The sequence below is a fragment of the Phyllobates terribilis genome, unplaced genomic scaffold (genome assembly GCF_046119375.1).
Source record: "Phyllobates terribilis strain yellow unplaced genomic scaffold, ASM4611937v1 Scaffold_11__3_contigs__length_659146591, whole genome shotgun sequence".
Lineage (NCBI taxonomy): Eukaryota > Metazoa > Chordata > Amphibia > Anura > Dendrobatidae > Phyllobates > Phyllobates terribilis.
The window spans coordinates 214,921,685-214,933,697 of NW_027362771.1; the positions used below are offsets into that span (position 1 = coordinate 214,921,685).

The following is a 12,013-nucleotide window of genomic DNA, read 5'->3' on the forward strand; positions in this document are numbered from 1 at the left end:
AGTATTTGGTCAGTATTTTACATCAGTATTTGTAAGCCAAAACCAGGAGTGGGTGATAAATACAGAAGTGGTGACCTGTTTCTATTATACTTTTCCTCTGTTCCTCTTCTGGTTTTGGCTTATAAAAACTGAGGTAAAATACTGAACGTGTGAATGTGGCCTAAAAGTCTTGACACACAGATTTACTTTTTTTCATGCTGTTGGGTTTGTAGGTCAGTGGCGTTTCTTTTATAACGCAGCATGCTCTGGGTATGGTACTTTTTATGCCATCGGCTTCTCTATAGGAGTGTGAGAACAGGAAAAACCTATGTACAAAAAGTTACAGAATAAAAACGGACTTGAAAACACTTGAAATCTATGGTGCGATAATACGGTAAGGCTGTGTTCACACATTATTTATGCAAATTTTCAGCAGCGTTTTACAGTACCAGCAAAGTCTATGAGACTTCTGAAATCTCATGCACACAGCTTGGAATTTTTGGCCTCAGTATTTTGAGCAAACCCCTGTTTTTTTCAAAATGCAGCATGTCACTTCTTTCAGCGTTTTTCACCCATTGAAAGCAATGTGTAGTGCAGAAACGCAGGTATCAGGTTTTGCTGCGTTTTTCATGCCAAAACCTTGTTGAATCAGGTTATTTTTTTTGCCACTACACTTTATCAGCATGCACAAGAGGCCAATGTACATTGACAAAACCGCAGCAAATACGCAACATGTGAACATAGCCTTAGGCTGAGTGCCCACTATGCATATTTCAAGAGTTTTTGCCGCGGAATTTCCGCAGCGAAAACGCTTAAAAAACGCTTGGTAATACGTGCCCCATGGTCCCCAATGATAATCCACATGCTGCGGAAATTTCCGCTGCGGAAAAATCCTCTGCATGCCCATTAATTTTTCGGACACGCAGCGTAATTGCTGCCATTGAATTGCATTGAATCGCATAATATCCGCATGAGCACATTTACACATGCGGATATTATGCGATTCTATGTGCGGATGGTACCCGGGTCTGGAGAAGAGGAGTCTCTCCTCCAGACTCGGGTACCATAGAACCTGTTAAAAAAAAGAATTTAAAATAAAAAATAAAGATTATACTTACCTTCCGATGACCCCCGGTGTTTTCTCCGCTCCGTCCAGTCTGTTGTACGGCTCGTGATGGTCTAAAAGGACCTTCCATGACGTCATTTAGTCATGTGACAGGTCACGCGACCGCTGACGTCAGCGGTCGCGTGACCTGTCACATGACTGAAAGACGGAGCGGAGAAAACACCGGGGGTCATCGGAAGGTAAGTATAATCTTTATTTTTTACCATTTTTGTTCTTTTTTTTAACTATTAACTTGGTCACACTATATAAATCCATGCCGGTTGATGGATTTATATAGTGTGACCAAGTTGTCAAGCACTTTCCCAATTGATGCTAAAATCGCTTGGAAAAGCGCTTGATAACCCGCATGCAGAAATGCATGTGAAGAACGCTTGACAAACGCTTCTACCTGGCGGGAAAAACGCATTTAAAATCCGCATGCGTTTTTCCTGCCAGGGAGAAGTGGAAAAAATCTGCAGCATTTCTGCATCGTGGGCACATAGCCTTATACTGTGTAAATGTGAACACGCACCTGTTGCCTTGGCAAATTCCTATATTCAGCACGTGTTTCATGATACTGCTGCTCTTCACCGTAGTCTTCAACTGAGTTTGGCAGATATACCTGGCTATATTATTGTATATAAAAGGCACATTAATGAAAACAATCTATTTATTTAAAGGGAAGCAGATCCTATAGATGGAAGAAGGGTACATATAAGGGCCTGCTTGCTTTTCAGGAAGATTTTTCCCTTGGTGGATACATTTCACAGTAAAACCTGGCAGGTCAGACCCTATAGGTCCCATTTCTAGGCTTGGGGTCCACATCTTATGTAAACCCCTCCTGCCCCCTGGAAGAGCACAAATCCTGCTGCCAGACACAATAGACCCTGCACACACTGACACCGATCAGCTGTAATCAGCTCAGCCTTTTAACCCCTTCAGGAGCCCAATGCCTGTCCTGTGCGGGTAATCAGCATTATTTACATAACATATGACGTAATGCATAGGAGTCTAATGGCTGCCAAGTGCCCACTGTGCCCCCACATCAGTGCTGTGATGTAATACTCACCCTGATGCCTCCTCGCATTGCTGCAATGAATGGCTGTCGGGAGCTGTCACCCAGAGGACGCACACTGCACAGGAGTGAATGGAGCGCTGGCAGCCTGGACGTGGAGGGCGTGGGCATGGGGTCTGCATGGCTATTCCTGGAAGCTGAAGCAATGCCCTGGAAGCTCTCCTGCAGGATTCATGACTAGAGCAGTGTGTATCAGGCTGGTAAGTGATGGCCTCTGCTACCAGGTCTGAGCCCCAATCTCAGCATAGCACTAATCCCCCAGCCGGTGTCATGGGGGTGTCAGGAGGTATGCTACAGGCACATGGTGGGGGCAGACTGCAGCCCACCCCTAGGAAATAAATGATGGAAAGCATAAACATGGCTTTAGCTGGGACCTGACTCTGCTACATGTAATGAAGGGATATGTTGGGGGTTATATACCTTATTTCAGAAACACAAGTTTCAAACAGTGACTGGTTTATTAATAAGTCATATTTATATAGAGAGTAAGAGACCAAATTATATTGTGGCTATGCATACAACTACTGCACAGAGCATCACAAATAAATACCGCACACAGCATCACAAATAAATACCGCCCACATCGCAAATAAATACCGCACAGAGCATCACAAATAAATACCGCTCATATCACAAATAAATACCATACACAGCATCACAAATAAATACAGCACACAGCATCACAAATAAATACCGCACACAGCATCACAAATGAATACAGCACACAGCATCACAAATAAATACCGCACACAGCATCACAAATAAATACCGCCCACATCACAAATGAATACCGCGCACAGCATCACAAATACTGCACACAGCATCACAAATAAATACCGCACACAGCATCACAAATAAATACCGCACACAGCATAACAAATAAATACCGCACACAGCATCACAAATAAATACAGCACACAGCATCACAAAGAAATACGGCACACAGCATCACAAAGAAATACGGCACACAGCATCACAAATAAATACGGCACACAGCATCACAAATAAATACCGCCCACAGCATCACAAATAAATACCGCCCACATCACAAATGAATACCGCGCACAGCATCACAAATACTGCACACAGCATCACAAATAAATACCGCACACAGCATCACAAATAAATACCGCACACAGCATAACAAATAAATACCGCACACAGCATCACAAATAAATACAGCACACAGCATCACAAAGAAATACGGCACACAGCATCACAAAGAAATACGGCACACAGCATCACAAATAAATACGGCACACAGCATCACAAATAAATACGGCACACAGCATCACAAATAAATACCGCCCACAGCATCACAAATAAATACAGCACACAGCATCACAAATAAATACCGCACACAACAAATCAAATAAATACCGCACACAACAAATCAAATAAATACCGCACACAGCATCACAAATACAGCAGAGAACATCAAAAATAAATACCGCACACAGCATCACAAATAAATACCGCACACAGCATCACAAATAAATACGGCACACAGCATCACAAATAAATACGGCACACAGCATCACAAATAAATACGGCACACAGCATCACAAATAAATACGGCACACAGCATCACAAATAAATACGGCACACAGCATCACAAATAAATACGGCACACAGCATCACAAATAAATACCGCCCACAGCATCACAAATAAATACAGCACACAGCATCACAAATAAATACCGCACACAACAAATCAAATAAATACCGCACACAACAAATCAAATAAATACCGCACACAGCATCACAAATACAGCAGAGAACATCAAAAATAAATACCGCACACAACATCACAAATAAATACTGCACACAACATCACAAATAAATGCAACAGACAGCATCACAAATAAATTCGGCACACAGCATCACAAATAAATACCGAACACAGCGTCACAAATAAATACGGCACACAGCATCACAAATAAATACGGCACACAGCATCACAAATAAATACGGCACACAGCATCACAAATACTGCAGAGAACATCAAAAATAAATACTGCACACAACATCACAAATAAATGCAACAGACAGCATCACAAATAAATTCTGCACACAGCATCTCAAATAAATACAGCACACAGCATCACAAATAAATACTGCACACAGCATCACAAATAAATACTGCACACAGCATCACAAATAAATACTGCACACAGCATCACAAATAAATTCTGCACACAGCATCACAAATAAATACTGCACACAGCATCACAAATAAATACTGCACACAGCATCACAAATAAATAGTGCACACAGCATCACAAATAAATAGTGCACACAGCATCACAAATAAATAGTGCACACAGCATCACAAATAAATAGTGCACACAGCATCACAAATAAATAGTGCACACAGCATCACAAATAAATACTGCACACAGCATCACAAATAAATACCGCACACAGCATCACAAATAAATAGTGCACACAGCATCACAAATAAATACCGCACACAGCATCACAAATAAATACCGCACACAGCATCACAAATAAATACCGCACACAGCATCACAAATAAATACTGCACACAGCATCACAAGTAAATAGTGCACACAGCATCACATATAAATACCGCACACAGCATCACAAATAAATACCGCACACAGCATCACAAATAAATACTGCACACAGCATCACAAGTAAATAGTGCACACAGCATCACATATAAATACCGCACACAGCATCACAAAAAAATACCGCACACAGCATCACAAATAAATACCGCACACTGCATATAAACCAGTACAAACCTTGACACTTTGTTTGTAATGTGCTCAGAATATTCAGGTATGTCCATTCTCTATAAAGTGCTTACATTGTGTAAAACCAGTCTGGCAAGTTCTGTCTCCAGGTCACATTGAGGAAAGGCAGCATTCTACTCGGCTTTATTGTGAAGTATTTCTTTTTGTTTGTTTTTTAAACATTAGGTTAAATCTTTTAAATGACTGCTGTTGAATTGATTACTGCTGGTTGGTAAAGTACGTATAATGTGCAGTAGATGCTTGAGAATAAGACCTTAATCATGTTTAGATCTACTTCTTTCTGCCTGACTTTACAGCTCTTCATGACTTATCCTAATAGTATCAGTTCATACATAAATCTGGACATAAACATTACAGTATTTCTGTAAACCTACCAAACCCTATTACAATGCATTAAAATCCTTTGAATTGCTATACATACATAATTTTTATCGTAAAAGTGTAAATATGTCGGCTGTTCGATAATATGGTATAGTTACGAATGATAAAGTTTGTTTATGCATGAAATCATTTGCATGATTAGAATCAGTTTTATAATTTCTTGTTATTTGAAACTATTGTGCATGGGTTAAAAAATATTGCCAATTTTATCATTTTTTGTTGTGTCTGTGGTCAGCTTTGTTTTATTTTCTGTGGACAGGCATTCATAACATTTAGATACATCAGAAAGATACTTTTATGTAGCAACTATGGCAGATATCCAAATGAATTCTGTAACAAACCATGTATGTCAAAAAGTGACCTTATTCATATACGTTTGAGAGGTTGTCCACTACTTTAACATATATGACGTATCCTCAGGATAGGAAATCAATGTGTGATCAGTGCGGGTGCGACATCAGTTACCCCCGCCAATCAGCTGTTCTTGATGTTGGCGGCACTGTATAGTGGCAGTGGCTGGGTACTGCACATAAACCCTGTATTCAAATCAATAGGTGGCGGATGTGCACCTATACCAAGCAAACAAGCATATACCCCATAGAGACCAGGAACCATACAAAAAGTTACCTAAAGATATACTGCAAAGAATATAGCATACAGACATCCAAAAGGATTATTATCAGATGCAACATACTCTAAATCCAATCAGATACAGGATTTTAACGTATAATAAGCATGGAAGTATTCTGAGTCTCTGACATAAAAAATCAGTTCAAATATACTTGTGGATTAGCTAAACAAGAGATGGTAAGATAAAGATATAATATTACAATATGATATGAGTGCCCAAAACATGGACAACCCCTAGATTATGGCAGTAATTAATTACAAACATGGTCATCATTCCCAGCACATAACGCAAACTCAGCTCAGTCCCCATCTTACAAAAATGGGGCAAAGGACAATTGTTTGTTTAATCTCCTATGTGATAGACTTTGTAATCTAAAAATCCATTCAGTTTCTTTTTTAAGTATTTGTTTATTGTGGTCACCTTTCCTTATAGTGCACCTAACTACCTCCATCACATTCAACGAAATATCTTTGCTATTACCATGATGGACCCAATTAATGTGTTTAGCTAGGGGGGTATCTCTTTTATGGCATATGTCGCCCAGATGCTCCCCCACCCTCCGTCTAAATTCTCTTGTTGTTTTCCCTACATAGTCAAATGGGCACTTACAAGTAGCTTTATAGACCAATCCCTCAGTCTTGCAATTGGAAAAATCTCGCAAGAAAAAGGTCCTTCCCGTAGGAGCCCTTTTAAAGGATTTTTCGGGGGTCATCCAATCACACATTTTGCAATCATTACACCTGAAAAAGCCACAGATTTTTCTGTCCAACCACGTAGCACCCCTATTTGTTTTTTGATAGACACTATGGACAATCTGATCTCTAATTGACCGTTCTTTTCTAAAGGTGACACTCGGGGATTCCAAAATACTATTCCCTCAGATCAGGGTAAGATAGCAAAATGTCCCAATGTTTCCTAAGTATCTTAAATACTTGTTCATTTTTGTTGTCAATCGTTCCTAGTAATCTGGTAACACCACTATCTTTTTTGTCTCTTCCTTGCAGCAGAGACTCTCTCTTGCAGTTACCTGCAAAATCACATGCTTCCTGTAATAAATGTGCAGGGTAACCCCTCTCTCCGAACCTCTGTTTGAGATCAGAGGATGGTCTATAGAAATCTGTCATCTCAGAGCAGTTTCTTTGGATACGGAGAAACTGCCCTTTAGGTATACCTTTTTTTAAGAGCAACAGGGTGGTGACTATCAAACCATAAAAGGCTATTTGAAGCTGTGGGTTTTCGATGCATAACTGTTTTTAAGAATCCCTTCCCATCCTTCATCACCACCAAATCCAAAAAAGGTAACATAGTCTGATTTGATTCTGAGGTAAACTTAAGTCCCACCTCATTGTTGTTAATGCTCATCACAAAATCCATAAGTTCTCCCTTTGAACCATTCCATAAAACAAAGATATCCTCTATGAATCTGACCCACAACATGATCTTATTGTGCCACCATTATACTTCCTCTCCAAAAATGTGGGTTTCCTCCCACCAGCCCAGGAAGATGTTGGCATACGAGGGGGCACATGGGCTCCCCATCACCGTACCCCTGAACTGGTGGAAGTATTTCCCATTGAAGAGGAAATAGTTGCGGGTCAGAACAAATTCAAGAAGTTTGACGATAAATTGACTATGTTTATCACATTCAATAGCTCTAGATCTCAAATAATGGTCCACTGCAAACATGCCCGCATCATGAGGTATATTACTATATAGGGTTTCAACATCTATTGAGGCTAAAATTACATTGGTATCGACTGAAACCCTTTCAAGTTTTTTCAAGAAATCAGTACTGTCTTTAATGTATGAGGGAAGTGTAGAAACATACAGTCGGAGAATTCGGTCAATGTAAATACCACTATTTTGTGTGAGACTATCCGTTCCTGACACTATTGGGCGACCTTTTAGAGGGGAAAAACCTTTACGCACTTTGGGAAGAGTGTAGAACGTTGGTGTCCGAGGGAAAGGTGGAAGAAGAAAATCAAATTCATTTTTTGATATTAGTTTTTCTGAAAAAGCAACTTCCTCAATTCTTGTGAGAGTTTCTTTATACTTAGTTAAGTGGTCACCGGGTAATATCTCATAAGTATCCTTGTCACTTAAAATAGTATTGCACATAGTGAGGTACTGCTGGTGGTCCATTATGACCAGGTACCCCCTTTTGAAGAATTGTGGAAGTTGCTTTTTCAGAAAAACGAATATAAAAAAATGAATTTGATTTGACGGAGGGTGGGGGAGCATCTGGGCGACATATGCCATAAAAGAGATACCCCCTCTAGCTAAACACATTAATGGGGTCAATCATGGTAATAGCAAAGATATTTCATTCAATGTGATAGAGGTAGTTAGGTGCAATATAAGGAAAGGTGACCACAATAAACAAATACTTAAAAAAGAAAGTGAATGGATTACAAAGCCTATCACCTAGGGGATTAAACTAACAATTGTCTTTTGCCCCATTTTTGTAAAATGGGGATTAAGCTGAGTTTGCATTATGTCCTGGGAATAGTGACCATGTTTTTAATTAATTACTGCCATAATCTAGGAGTTGTCCATGTTTTGGACACTTATATCATATTGTTATATTATATCTTTATTAGTGATGAGCGAGCACTAAAATGCTCGGATGCTCGATGCTCAGTTCGAGCACATTGGAATGCTTGGGTGCTCGACCCGAGCAACGAGCCCAATGTAAGTCTATGGAAAACTCGAGCATTCTTCAGGCGGCTCCCCCCCCCCGGCGGTCTGCAGAGCGCCTAATAATTGCCCAAATCGATGGGAACAGCATGGGGAAGACCCCTGGAAGCATTTCTGACTCCCAGGTCACTTCTGTCAGCAACGTTGTCAGAGGTATTGCGCCACTTTTACGGACTCACAATAAAACATACCAAAACGAAACCAAAATGGATTTTCCTGGGAAATATGTTAAGGAACATCCTTTCCAGGGTAATGACTTGTATATAAAGCAAAATAAATAACCAAAAACAAAAATGCACCTCCACACCTTGGGCTATGTTCACACGTAGCGTTTTTGATGCGATTTTTCACTTTTGCATTGCTTTCAACCAAGACAAATGCATTCACCAGGAAATGTCATTTTAACATTTTACAGCATTATCTGGCCATGTGGTGTGTGAGATATCAGACACATCATGTTTCATTATTGAAGGAGGGACTCTGAAAGTCACAAAGTCTATTTTTATAGGGCCATCAGGCAGCCTTTACTATTCTTAAAGGGCCAGCAGTTGGCCCTCACTATTCTTAGAGAGCCATCAGCCGGCTATGTTTTATTGTTCCCATTACTAAAGAGTGCGTCTCCTATACTGTTATTGCGTATTCAGTGAGTGGCAGGGCTGCCCAAAATTTGTACACACCCCAATACCACTTTGAAAATTTGGATGCACCCCAATACCCTCCAAGACTTAGAGGAGGGCCTCCTGAAAACAATGTTCCCATTATTAGGAAGTGGGTCTCCCATTGTGTTTGCCTATGCAGTGAATGCAAGGGTTGCTAAAAATTTTGGAGGCACTCCAATGCCCCTTGGAAGAGACGTGGAGGAGGGCCTCATAAAAAAATGTTCCCATTATTAGGAAGTGGGTCTCCCATTGTGTTTGCCTATGCAGTGAATGCAAGGGTTGCCAAAAATTGGGAGGCATTCCAATGCCCCTTGGAAGAGACTTGGAGGAGGGCCTCAAAAAAAAAATATTCCCATTAGAAAGGAGCGAGCCTCCTATACTTGTAATGCCCATGCATTAAGTGTGTGGGCTGACAAACATTTACCCCTGGGGGGGTATAAATGAACATACTGTATTTTTTTTTTTTTTTTACGGGCATCATAAACACCCTTTAAAAAAAATGTGTGGGTGTTGCATCACGGACCACGGTCACCCTGGTGATATGGTGGTGGAGGATGAGGAGAAGGAGGAAGACAAGAGCAAATAGCCAAAATCAGGAAGCGTATAACCATGTCTGGGTGTGAAAAGGTGCATGGGAATACACCTCCCAAGAAAAGACACTGGATTTAAGTTTGTTATGCTGCTATCATTTGGTGGTGTTGAGAAGTCTGGCCCAATCCAGCCCTTGTTCATTTTTATAAGAGTCAGCCTCTCAGCATTTTCAGTTGACAGGCGGATGCACTCATCAGTTATAATTCCACCAGCGGCACTAAAAACCTGCTCTGATAAAACACTGGCGGCAGGGCACGTCAGGACCTCCAAGGCATAGAGAGCCAGTTCATTCCACGTATCCAGCTTGGATACCCAATAATTATAAGGCACAGAGGAATCACGGAGGACGTTGGTACGGTCGCAAGGTACTCCCTCAGCATCTTTCCAAACTTTGCACTCCTTGTGAGAGTACCCCACGCCTCAGGGCTTGTGCGATGGGAGGGGCTGAGAAAATTCTCCCAGAACTTTGACAGTGTTCCCCTGCCTCTGCTGGATTGAAGTTGTATCTCTCTCGCCTGTACTCCTTGGTTGTCCAATGAAGTGTGACCTCTGTCGCCAGCGTTTTCAGATGGGAATTTTTTTAATAGTTCCGCAACAAGGGCCTTCTGGTACAGCACCATTTTTTGCAGACCTGTCCGCCTCAGGAATCAGAGATTTAAAGTTCTCCTTGTAGCGTGGGTCTAGAAGTGTCACCAACCAGTAATGACTGTCACCCAAAATTTTGAACATAAACTCAGCCATGCGTGCCAGACTACTAACAGGCAAGACTTTCGTGTCCTCACCAAGAGGATGACTGACCATGCTCTCCTCCTCTTCTCTGTCTTCTGGCCATCCACGCTGAACAGACGGTATGACAGCTGTTCAGGTAGTACCGTCTATAGCGCATGAAACTAGCTCCTGTTTTTCCTCCATCTCCTCTTCCTCATTGTCCCCCAATCCACGTTGGGATGAGATGAGGCTGGGCTGTGTGTAATCACCCTGTATGGTTCCTTGCTCCATCTCATCATGCTCCGCCTGCAATGCATCCTCTTTGATTGTGAGCAGAGAGCATTTCAGAAGACAGAGAAGCGGGATGGTGACGCTAATTATGGCGTCATCGCTGCTCAACATCTTGGTGGAATCCTCAAAATTTTGGAGGATGGTACATATGTCTAACATCCATGTCCACTCCTGAGGTCTTATGTGTGGAGTCTGAACTGAATACAGATGGCCTTGTTGATGCTGGTACTCAACAACTGCCCTCTTCTGTTTAGAAATCCTTTCCAACATCTGCCTTGTAGAGTTAGAATGCGTGGGGCCATCACACAACAGTCAGTGTGCCGGAAGCTGCAAACGCTGCTGAAACACGGCAAGGGTGGCGGAAGCTGTAGGTGACTTTCTAAAATGGGCACACAGGCGGCATACTTTAACAAGCAGATCCGGCAGCTCTGGGTAGGATTTGAGAAACCACTGAACCACGAGGTTAAGCACATGGGCCAGGCATGGTACATGTGTTACCTCGCCTCAGAGCCACCACCAGGTTCCCGCCAATGTCACACATGACCATGCCTGGCTGTAGGTTCAGTGGTGTGAGCCACAGATCTGCCTGCTCTTTCAGAGCTGTCCACAACTCTTCAGCATTGTGTGGTTTGTCACCTAAGCATATTAGGTTCAGCACAGTCTGTTGCCGCTTGGCCGAGGCCGTGCTTCCAGCTTGTGACTGATTTGGTCATTTCAGAGATGGAGGTTGAAGAGGAGGAAGAGGCTGAGGAGAATGAGGTGTAGGAGCTGTAGATGGTGGAGGCTACCCTGATTGACCTAGGGCCCGCAATCCTTGGTGTCGGGAGGACGTGTTCCGGCCCAAGGTCTGACTGGGTCACTTCTTCCACTATGTTAAACCAGTGTGCCGTCAGCGAGATGTACTGTACCTGCCCACAAGCACTTGTCCACGTGTCCGTGGTTAGGTGGACTTTCCCGGTAACTGCGTTGTTGAGGGCACGGCTAATGTTTTGGGACACGTGCTTGTGTAATGCGGGGACGGCACATCGGGAGAAATGGTGGTGGCTGGGACCGAATACCGAGGGACGGACGCCGCCATCAGGTTGCGGAATGCTTCCGTCAACATGAGCCTAA

At 42.2% G+C, this 12,013-nt stretch overlaps 1 protein-coding gene across 2 annotated transcripts in view; it reads left to right on the forward strand.

The window, feature by feature from the left end:
• The first annotated feature begins 1,944 nt into the window (after window positions 1-1,944).
• TMEM117 (transmembrane protein 117) overlaps window positions 1,945-12,013 on the forward strand; it is a 472,767-nt gene continuing 462,698 nt past the window's right edge. Inside the window, exon 1 of one of the 2 annotated variants that reach the window (XM_073652038.1) lies at window positions 1,945-2,359. The gene's annotated coding sequence lies outside the window, so the exon portion shown is untranslated. Of the gene's footprint in view, window positions 2,360-5,019; window positions 5,159-12,013 lie in introns of those variants that run through there. The other variant, XM_073652039.1, reaches the window with a different exon arrangement.